Genomic DNA, 12,501 nt, shown 5'->3' with positions numbered 1-12,501 from the left:
TGCTAGTTATTAAAGAATTTTTTTATCCTATCAGTGCCAGTGTTGGTGCCGGTGTAGATTCTGTGAAGTGCCTGTCGGTACACCATATGAAGCTAGAACCCAAAATCATGTTTCCATCAATGACAATATAATGAGACCTATCCAATAGAGTGTCAATTGCTAATATATAGAACAGATGGGCAAGCCCACACCAACAGATCTAACAGAGGTAGAAATTCATGCTTACATCTTGAATGACCTAGTATCAATTTTAAGGACTTTAAAATCTGGTTGGGATACTTATTTGACATTTTTGAAGGGTTCTTATCCAGACATTTTCAAGCACATTCAGCTCCAGTAAACACAATTTTGATTTAATTATTTCATTTATTCATTTACCTCAGCTTTGGCATTGTTGTCAAAGGGGGAGAGGTTGATGTGAAAAATGATTAGGGAGATAAGAATTAATGTATATCTTAGGGGGATAAACATCAATTTTGGCAGGGAACCAGAACAACACTTCATTGATCCATTTTTCACATGAGTGCTACCATCAATGCCAAAGGGAGAGATTGTTGGTAATTGACACTCATCTGGGTTAATGGTGTTGTCATTGATGGTAACTACGAGATTTTGCCAAGATAAAGGGCACAATGAAAAGCACAAAAGAGAGACAAAAGTATGGCAAGAACAAACTGTATTCTCATCAATATGCAAATGATCAACTGGATTAACTAATACAATGAATATGGGCCTACTTATATAGGCAAGGCCATATGGATATGTGAGCACACAATCATGATAGGTGGCTCAATGAGAAACAAGGGTAGGTAAGAAAAAGTAGGGGTAGGTAGGAGAAATAATATAATATTCCACAAGAGGTGGATGACCCACCGAATGTGGAGTGTAACAGCAAGATAAGACCACAAAAGGTGGAATTTCTCCTACAAGCTATATCCCTATGTGCACACTTCCCTAAGTGTCTCACATCCAAACTATGATGATATGCATTATCCTAAGTTAACTTAAGTAAAGTGTAATAATATCCATGATGAATAATTATTTACACCAACACCCCCCTTAAGTGAAACTTAGGGGAATGGAGACTCAAGTCAACAATGCAAGATGGGTCCTGACTATGAGGCCATGATAGGTACTCATGTATAATATGCAAATGCAAGCAAACCTATGCAATGCAATCTCTCACAAATGGAGAAAGGGAGAAAACCCAGTGGGAAAAAACTCCCCCCAAAAGAGAGATGAATGTACAAAGGACTTTCAAAGAAGGACAAAACCTCAAAGAGGGAAAAGTCCCCCCATAAGAGTGGAAGGAGAAGTCATCTAACCCCCCTAATGAGACATCCTGCACCCCCAAGAGAGCTCACAACTGCTAGAACTTACTCTTGGTGAAAGGTTTGGTGAATATGTTTGCAACCTGCTTCGCTGTAGGACAATACTACAAATCAATGAATTGCTCCTTAATCAGCTCTAGGATATAGTGCATATGAATTTCGATGTGTTTGGTCCACTGATGTTGGACTAGGTTCTTCAAAATTGCAATAGCACTCTGATTATCACAATGTAGGATTGTCGGCCGTGGAGTGGTGAACCCAAACTCTATGAGAATATACTGAACCCAAATGGTCTCAGTCACTGCGTTAATAGCTCCTTGATACTTAGCCTTAGTCGAAGAGAGAGCAATAGCATGTTGCTTCTTGCTCGGCCAAGAAATGGGGCCTGAAACAAGGTGAAAGCTGTAACTTGAAGTAGGCTTACAATCATCAAGATCACCAGCCCAATCATAATCTATGTAACCAACCAAGCAAAGTCTTGTGCTTGTTGCATAGTGAATCCCATAATGATGTGTACCCTTGATGTAATGAAGGATGCATTTGGCGGCTTTCCAATGAAACTCATGTGGTTCCTGCATGAAGAGGGAAACCATGCCAACTGCAAATGAAATATCAAGGCATGTGTGAGTCAAGTAGATTAGACTACCCACAAGCTGATGATACAATGTGGCATCAACTGGTGAAAAAGAGAATTGAGCCTGAAGCTTGAGTCCTGAAAGAAAGGGAGTCGGTGTAGTCTTACAATTAGCCATATGAAAGCATGCAAGTAGATCAAGAGCATACTTGGGTTGTGATAGTGTAATCCTGGAAGGTGACTGTGAAATCTCTATCTTGAGAAAGCAGTGCAAAAGACCCAAGTCAATCATAGAAAATATGTCATGCAAAGCATATTTGACCTTGCTAATGATGGATGTAGTGCTCCCTGTAATGATCAAATCATCAACATAGAGCACAAGTATCAAGTGAGAGTCATCTTGTCACAAAATGTAGATAGTCAAATCAGAATGACACTTGGTAAACCTTATTGAGAGAAGAAAGGAATCCATCTTGGCGTACTAAGCCCTGGGGGTGTTCTTAAGGCTATAGAGAGATTTCCTTAGTCTACAAACCAAGGAAGAATCCTAGATGAAACCCTATGGCTGCTCCATATAAATATCCTCATCAAGATCCCCATGAAGAAAAAAACTCTTCACATCCATCTAATGTACAACCCAACCATGAGCTACGGTAATATCAAGTTTCAAGCGAATGTAGTTCATCTTGGCTACGGGTGCAAAGGTCTTAGTATAGTCAACACCTGGAACCTGAGAGAAACCTTTCAAAACAAACCGAGCCTTATACTTATCCACACTACCACCTACTACAAACTTGGTCCGATAGATCCACTTACATCAAACCATCTTTCTCCCCTTAGGGAGAGGGACTAACTCCCATGTGTTGTTCCTCATCAAGGAACTATACTCTTCCTCCATAGTGTGGTCCCACTTAGGAACCCCTAATGCTTCCCGAAATGCCTATGGATTGGAAGTGATAGAAATGAATGCATGTGGAAGGTCCTGATGCTATGATCAAGTTCTCCATGTATCTGAAGGATCCCCAACAAGAGAACCCACTGACTCAAGTGCCTATCAAGCCCAACGAGGTCTAGGTGGAGGTGGAGAACTAGGCTCCTCAACTGCAAGTGGACCCTGTGGAGGTGTAACCCTACAAGTTAGAGTTGAAGGAGTATCATCATCTAAATCACTGGCATCACTATCCACAAAGGAGGAAGGTGGAGGAGGTAGAGAGGCTAATATAGGAGAGCTTTCCTCAAAATGAACACTCCTCTCAATAAACACCTCATGTGTCTCAGGATCCATCAATCGATATGCCTTAATACCCTCAAGATATCCAACAAAAAGACAAGGCTGACTCTAAGGTTCCATTGCCTTACATTTATGTGGAGGAATGCGAGCCCATGTTGGACACCCAAAGACTCTGAAATGTCTCACAATTGGTTTCCTACCAGCCCAAGCCTCAAAAGGAGTAATACCTGTCAAATATTTGTGAGGGACCCGATTTTGGATGTGTGTGGCACAACTGATAGCCTCTGCCCAAAAGGAGGGATCAAGAGAATGTGCATTTATCATACAACTAGCGATTTCTTTGAGAGTTCTATTCTTGCACTCTGAAACTCCATTTTGCTATGGAGTGTAAGCAATAGAAAGTTGAAGATCAATCCCCTCAAATGTACAAAAATTGTCAAGTCTTTTGTTCACATATTCCCTTCCATTATCTGTGCGAAGAATCTTGACCACTTTCCTTGATTGCTTCTCCACATGAGCCTTGAAGTCTTGAAATCTATCAAACACTTCACTCTTATGAATAAGAAAGTAGACCCAAGTGAAGCGGGAGTAGTCATTAATAAAGATAAGGACATAATGGGCCTTACTAAATGAAGGTGATGTAAATGGACCTGCTACATCATTGTGAACAAGTTGAAGAACTTCCAAAGCTCTCCAAGCTTTCCCCTCATCAAACTTCTCTTCGGGATGCTTGCACATGGAACATCTTGATCATACACCCTCTAAAAAACTGATTCGAGGTACACCTGTGACCATGTCTTTAGTGTTGAGCTGTTGAAGATAGCGGTAGTTGAGGTGACCAAACCGCTCATGCCATAACTTAATTTTTGAATTTGAGTGAGTAAGAAAGGCCCTAGAAGGAGAAATTGGCACAAAGTGGGAGAATGCATAAAGCCTTGAGTTGTTATTGAACTGTCCCACTACTACTAAGGCATCATTATCAAGCTCCTTTACCACAACTGAATCAGGTGTAAACTCAACCTTTTTCCCATTCCCATAGTGAGTGATTTGGTGGATAGAGAGAAGGTTGGTAGATAAGTTAGGAACATAAAGAACATTCTCAAAAGTTCCATCATCTATGTCAACTGAACCTTTCCCTTGAACCTCAACTTGTGTATCATCACCTATGTAAATGTGAGGTACCTTTGATAGCTCCAATGAAGAAAACTGCTCCTTTGTAGAACCCATGTGATAAGAGGTACCCGAGTCAAGTATCCACTGCTGTGAAGAAATTGTTGTAGCCATAAATTATTGCCCTTTTCCCTTAGACTGTGAGGAAGAGGAAGGAGATGAATCCTTCTTGTTGTAGGCAGATGGCAAGTTGATGTTATTTTTCTTAAGAAGATTTAACAACTCATCAACTTTCTAGCGTGGCATCGATGCTCATCATGATCATACTTCTTGCAATAAGAACAAATTGGTTTATCCTTCTTAGGTGGATTCCCCTTCTTGGAAGAGGATGAAAAATTGCCTTGTGATGGAGAGGATGATTGTCCTTTTTCCTACTGTGGCTTTTGACATAGATTGTTTCTTCTTCTTGCTGGAATATTTGCCTTGACTCCCTTGATTAGCCACCAAAGCCTTGGATTTTGAAGACTTGAGAAGCCCCATGTTGAACAACATAGATTGTTCCAATATCAACATTTCTATGAAAGCATCAAATGTAGACATAGTGTAGGAACTCCCCACTATCAAATGATGAGTTTGGAAGCTAGAGACAAATGTTGCATATTCAGGTGCAAGCTTGTCCAACAAGTTGAATATCAACTGAGCATCCTTTTTGTCAATTCCACAATCCTTAAGCTTAGCTCTTAGCTCATTTTCTTTTATGACATAATCTTGGATTGTATCAAAAATCTTGGGATCCAAGTTGGTGAGCTCATTGTCAATCTTGTAACCTTTGATTTTATCAACTTGACCATACAATTTCTGAAACATTTCCCAAGCCTCTTTGATTGTAATACACTTCTTAATGTGAAAAATGAGGTCATCTGATACATACTTACGCAAAGTTCCAAGAGCCATGAAATTCTTAGTGAGCCATTCTAACTAAGCATTAGGATCATCCTTAGGATTAGGTGGTGCTGCTATTGTTCCATCTATGTAATGCATGAGTCCTTTCTCCATTAATTTGCTCCATGTTTTAATTTTTCAAGATGCATAATTATGTGGAGTTAAAGGTGGAAATTTATGAGGACTCATAGAAAAAAAAAGAAAGAGCACAAGGAGAGAGAGGCACAATCACACAAGACACCCCCCCAAATTCACTCAATCAAAGAACCCCCCCCCCCAAAAATGATGATTTGGCACTTTATACTTAGTGCGTGTTCAATGGGCTACTTGCAAAAAATGGCAAAGTGGACTTTTGATTTCAACTTTACAACTGCCTTAATAAGGCCAAAGGAGACTCAAAATGATAATGCAAGAGATCTAAACTAAGATCCAAGAAAATTACAAGTACCAAGTAGGTCAAAGAAGACCAATATCTGAAAGTACAATATCCACTCAAAATCTCTAAAAACTGATCATAGATTATGAAAGTAAACAAAAAAATATGCACTTCCAAAAAAAAAACACCTAAAAAGGAGGTCGTATGAGCTCAAACAAAGCCTTTGAAGTTGCAAAATCGAGGATTGGACAGGTACAGCTGAGAGAATCTGAAAATTATGAAAAACCTATGCACCAAACTCAAAAAATAACCACACCACTATGGCGAGCACAAAAAATTATCCCAAATAAAAAAAATTACACCCAAAAAGGAGCAAAATTGAGCAAGTTATGAGCCTCCAAAGTTGACCCAAAAAACCAAGCTGCTCAATGGAGAGGGGTCTAAAATTTTCAAAAAAATGTTGATGCAGGTTGACGTTAGCAAAACACTATGTTAAATTTGACAACCTTTTGACTGTCAAAATGTCTGTCACACCTCTTGACTAAGCGTATGGACGAAGCTAACGTGGCATAGTCTAATTGGGATGATGACATGGTAGAAGGTTTGCCATGGGCTAGTGGCAGATGTGGTACATTGGTTTAAGCTGACTGGTGGCCGGAATTCAAGGGTTGTCAGTGGGAGGCGTAGCCGTCGGGGCTAGAGGATGGGGCCGCTAGGGTTGAAGCTACTGGTGGCTAGGGCTACTAGTGGCGGAGGCTATCAGTGGTGGAATTTGTCATGGCAAAATCTGTTGGGGCCGCCGGTGAAGACATGAAGATCATCAATGGAGACTGTTGGTGGTTGGGGCTATTGGTGGTGGAGCCTATCGATGGCGGAATCTGCTAGGACCGCCAGTGAAGACTGTCATTGTAGTACAAGCCTGCAGGAGGTACAGAAAGGTTCGAGGGTGGGGTTAAATGACCCCCCCGAAACCTACACAATTTCCCCTTTTTTTCGCTCAGAATGAAGTTTCATTTTTTTAGAAAAAAAAAATATTTTTTTAAATCTGAAAAATTTCATACCATACCGCCTGATTTGGGCAAAAATTTCCTCCACACCCAAAATCCAACTTTTGCCAAACTAGGTCGAGTTTATACTCAATTTTTATGGAAATGGCCTGCCAAACGCAATGGTGAGGTCGAAAATGCTCTAGGATGCCTCCAAAATGCGTAGTACCTCAGATTTGAAAAAAGAAGCCTTCCAAAAATGTCTCCCAAAACCAATCAATGAAGCCCCAATGGCTCTGATACCATGCGAGATTTTTCCAAGATCAATGGCACAATGAAAAGCACAAAAGAGAGACAAAAGTTTGAGAAGAACAAACTGTATTCTCATCAATATGCAAATGATCAACTGCATTAACCAATACAATGAATATGGGCTTGCTTATATAGGCAAGGCCATATGGATATGTGAGCACACAGTCATGACATGTGGCTCAATGAGAAACAAGTGTAGGTAAGAAAAAGTAGGGGTAGGTAGGAGAAACAATATAATATTCCACAAGAGGTGGATGACTCACTGAATGTGGAGTGTAACAGAAAGATAAGACCACAAAAAGTGGAATTATATGCACACTTCCCTAAGTGTCTCATATCCAAACTATGATGAGATGCATTATCCTAAGTTAACTTAAGTAAAGTGTAATAATATCCATGATGAATAATTATTTACACCAATAGTAACACACATCAGTTTCAGTTAATTTCTTATCTAGTACTCACTGGTATTCATGGTTCAATAACCGACATTCAAGCAAATGACATTCAGGGTATCCAACAAACTAGGAATCTGTACACAAAGGCCAACATAGGAGATTGATCCAAAAAGCATAGCATGGAGGTGGCAATAGTCACATAAATTAATATTTATATTTTGTATAGGTTGACATGTAATCACTTTGTAAATATGATTGTAAGCCGACATAAGGCACTTACATTTATGTTTGTAAAGGGTATATTAGTCAGTCTGGTTAGGTCAATTTAGATATATAAGATATGCAATATCATGTGAGCGATATTGATTGACAGATTATGAATGTAATGATCTGTAGTCGGTCTTGGTTGGTGGTTAAGGAGATTGTGTAGCAAATAAGGTTACCAGTAAAGAAGAGACATTGTTAACTGGTACAGACAATGCTTGAAATGGAACTCATCCATCATAGAAGATGCATACTTTGAGTTTATAATTTTGTTTGTAACTACATATTTGGTATCTTTAGTTAGTGAGGCTCCTTTTGTCACAAGCAGTGTACCTTTCTGCATATGTAGGCCCCTCATGTAATATTTATTCATTTGGCCAGTGGATAGATATTGTGGGTCTCCAATCCCACTGTGGTTTTTCCTCTTTGATGTTTTCCATGTATAAATATTTGTGTCATGGTGTTGATTCTTGTGGTTGCATTGTTATTACTTGTTGTTACTTTCTTTTATGCATACCGGTTAATAAGTGGGTTTGTTAATAAGGCTAAAATTACTCAAACCGATAGAAAACTAATTCACCCCCCTCTCAATGTTCTTGGATTCCAACAAGAGTAGAATCTAACATATGCTTAGGTTTTGAAGTGCACAAAAGTGTCTCATACATTCACTATACATAATCCACATAATAATATTTACATCCACAAACTTTTTTGCATATACATAATGTACACAAAATAGTTATTTTTCAACAACCATGCCTTTAACATGAAACATTGTGTTGTCTTCAAAATCTGATTCACTTTAACATCCTTATAATAAAATAATTGAACTTTGTGCAGAAGAGATATCAAAGGGAAAGAAATTCTTAGGACAACATATGACAAGGTTTGATTTAACCTTCTACACTTCGGACTTATTCAAAGTCTAGGTGGGTATACCTTTATGAACTAAATTCACACCTTCAAAAGATAAATCCACAACAAACTAGTCTAGAAAACCAGTGGATCTAATCACCTTGAAACTAATTGAAACAAAGAAATGAAAATTATACTCATATTCAATATTTTGACCTACAAAACATGTAATAGACAACTTCGATCTATACTAGTGCCTTATCCAAGGTCACAAAGTCATCTAAATTCAAACAATACTCCCCAAACAAAATATCTTTACACATCCCATTGGCTTGGATTCTGTTAATCCTTATATATGCCTGGCATACATGAGAATTTATACACACCAAATCAAACTATGCTGATCAAGATTCAAAATATCCTACAAAGGATTTACTGGTAGAAGCGATCCCTACATATTTAATTTCCCTCCTAAAGAGAAAAGCTAGCGAACACATCTACTAAAAATTGCCTTACAACCCCATTCAAACAAAATAACCCTGGATTATTTAGAATGAAACAGTAAACAATTGCAAGCACATTCGAAGATGACACAAAGTTTTACTCAAAACTGATGGTCTGCATATTGATATATTCTTCAAGTAAGTATTACAAAAACTTTTGAATATTCTCCATTAGACTTAGAAAAGCTCAGATATAAATTTCTGCAACGTTTTCTTACAATTCTTTGCGATTCCTCTACTCTTAGTCTTGGTATCCATTTATAACAATATGGATGCACATAGCTTTGAACTTTCCTAGGAGAATTTGTTAAAATCATTTCTTTTCCAAAAGAAGTTACAAAGCCTTTTACAAAAATAGTTACAAGTCCTTTTCGACCTCTGCAGCTTCTTCAACTTGTTGTCCAGTTGCAACCTCTTCTAGCTGTTCAGGAGTGCCTTCTAACTGCTCTACATCCTAGATGGCATATTTTGTTTTCCGTTCATTGTACACATCATTAGTTGGCCACATGAAATTAATCACTTTTGTCTTAGCCTTGGTCAACCTTTTCCAGGAATTTCTCATCTTGTTAACTTTTGAATTGAGAAAACTATAATGAGACTTGATTTTCTCTATCTCCTGAATTGTCACAACAAAGAAGGAAGCATCATCCAAATCAATAATTCCTTTAATTCTAGCTGACAGCTTGGTCTCTAATTCCTTGAGCCACACTTGTTTGTCCTTCAGTTGATTTGGGCTAGCAAAAACTTCTGGGAGCAACTCAAAAACTTGATCAGCATACTCCTTTTTGTACAAGTTAATTTTCCTATCAGCATTATCCACCCCTTCTGCTAATTTTACTAGGTCTTTGGTGGTGTCACAAGTGGATTTGATGATAGGATTGGCTCTTGCTTCATCATAAGATGCACAAATAAGCTCCAAGCCCTACTCTCTAGGCCTCCACTTGTCAAAAATAGGTATCAAAATGGCCTTATCTCCATTGAGCTCATTCCACATATCCAAAACCTTACTTATATTATTATATAGCAGTGTGGCATTCATTGTATCTGCAAAATTTGAAACAATAGCCCTTACTATTTCCTCATATTTCTTTGCATAGAGGGCCTGAGCCTGTTTCAAATTCTCTAGCTCTTGAGGAGTAATCTCAATCATTTGGGAGTTGGAAGGTGCTGGAGATGGTGGGAACTCAATGATGGGGCTGCTAGGTGGAGGTCTTGCAGGAGAGTAGGAGATCATCAGTGTTGAAGACTCACCTTGATGGTGCTATCCTATCAACTGGCTCTGTAACTTAGCAATGATCCTATCCTTACCTCTTACCTCCTCCTTAGCACTGTTATAAGCCTTCAAAATTTTCTCCAACTTGACTTGGAGGTCAGATTTTTCCTTGGCCTCCTTTTTAGCTACTGCAACACTAAATTTTGCAGTCTCTAGCACAGTGCTAGTAGCTTCTACCATCCTTGTGTTCTGCACTCTCTTCACTATCATTCCACCAAGGTAACTTGACCCTGGGGTATCTTTGCTTCTCTTATTTTCATCTCTCCTGAGAGACCACATGATGAGTGCAACATTATCTTTGCTGAAAGTAATTCCCTCCATGGGCTTGGTTTCTTTCCTCACTGCCTCCAGTACCAGGACATCTGCTATGTCCCACTCAAGGAGAATGAGCACTCTAGCTTGTGCCACCATATCTCTTCCTTGTTCAAGAGTGATGGTCTTAAATTATTCCATCATTTCTTGTTTTATTTCCTCCTCCACCAGAGCTAGATCTTTGTGAGGCTGATCAACTTTTCTCTTCTCACATCTTGCATTGTATTTATCTATATTTTATTTCCATACAAACTATATAAATGCTCCTGATGTGACAAAATTGTTGTTAGCCAAGAAGTCATCATTGGCCTACTTTATCTCAAGATCCCACTCTTGGCCTTTAAGTTCAGTGGTAGTAATGTTCATTTCAGCAGCAAGGGTTTCTTCTGGCATACCTTCCTCTACTTCATCATATGTATAGGCAATTTCTCCTAGATTGCCTAACTGTATCAGCTGCTGCTTGCTTATGTGAATAGGGGATTGGGATGGAGAGTACAAAGGTGTATCATATTGTACCTCTTTTCTTACTCTCTACTTCTTAGGGATTTCTTGGATGTCAATGACATCTTGTATCTTCCTCTTTCCTTTGGAGGTGGAAGGCTCCCTTGTTGTAGGCATCAACACACTATAACTAGATTTCTTGTGCAGTGTATAATCACCAAGAGGGATTGCTTTGGTGGAGGAAGCCCTACTTAGAATCATTCTTTCCTTTTTAGGGTTGCTTTTAATCATAGCTTCCCTCTTTTCCTTTAGGGTCTGCATCACATCCTCAAAGCAAACAATTAAAAACTTTATTTTCTCCTCAAAAGGGAAAAAGCTAGACAATGGGTCATAGCTGGCATCAAAATGATGTACAAAGTCTAAGGCTTTCTTATAAGCCACCCATTTTTCCTTCCTCAACTCCTGCTCATCTAAATCAAACTCATTTCTAATGAGGTCCTTAGGAAATTGAAATTGATGGGGTCTACCTCTGCACACTGCTCTCTTTCTAAACATGCCATTGAAGAAGTCTTCTGGATCGGTACACCTGGATATTGCAGTTGACAAATGATAAGGTTTGATAAAGTCTTCAAAACAATTCCAACCTCCCTTGGTTATTATAAATTGATGGGCTATGGTAACCATAGGGAAAATAGTCCCTTTACCCCTGCCTATCAGCTCTGCCTCTTGTACACTGCCAATCTATCTAAGGACTTCTGCAATTCCCACTTTGAGAGGGACCTGATAGGGCAACAAGAATGGAGTGCCTTTAAAACCAAAAACTCTAAAAAACTATTGAGACTGGGTATAGATAAATGTCACCCCAATTATGAACAATCTTTATACTCTTTGCAAATTCTTTTGGTCTAACAAATTCCAAAAGAACTTTGGGGATTCTTGGGTTTTCAGAGCAGAGGAGAGTCCTAATCTTGGATGCAAAAATATTTATCAAGTTTTAAGAAACTGGCATCCTCCCTGTCCCATGACAACATAGTACTGCATAGTTGCACTGGCATCTTTTCTCCCTCTTTCTCTTTTATGAGGTCCAGTCCACTGGCAAAGTAATCACCACCTTTGAACATAAATAGATGCATAAGGAGTGAATACCATCCGAAAGGCCTATCCACCTTCCCATTTTTTATTCCTATCAACCCTCCATGGATAGCATCAGTAATGAAAGAGGCATAGTCAAAAGTTACTACAAGGAAAGAATTTAGAATCTGAGCAATCATTAGCAAGTAGTGATTAGGCATATTTGCCTTAGCATCTTCTCCCAAAATATGGTAGAGTGACCAATACATTCCCTTAGCCCTGAGGGTGAACAAATTTAATGAGAAGGGCTCTTTAGTGTTGGGTCCTACAACTGTCAACCCACCTATCTTCACAAAAAATTCCTTAAGAGGCCCACTCCTAAGGTGATTTCTCTATGCACCGTATACTTGAGCTAATGATTTAAAATTAATGGGTTCCAGAAAATTTGTAAACTCATTGAGCCCAAAAGCACTTCTGAACTCTTCATTATTGATTTCAATAAGGGATTTTCCATTTATGTCC

Source organism: Cryptomeria japonica, chromosome 4, assembly GCF_030272615.1.
Source record: "Cryptomeria japonica chromosome 4, Sugi_1.0, whole genome shotgun sequence".
NCBI lineage: Eukaryota > Viridiplantae > Streptophyta > Pinopsida > Cupressales > Cupressaceae > Cryptomeria > Cryptomeria japonica.
This window is presented reverse-complemented; position numbering follows the sequence as displayed.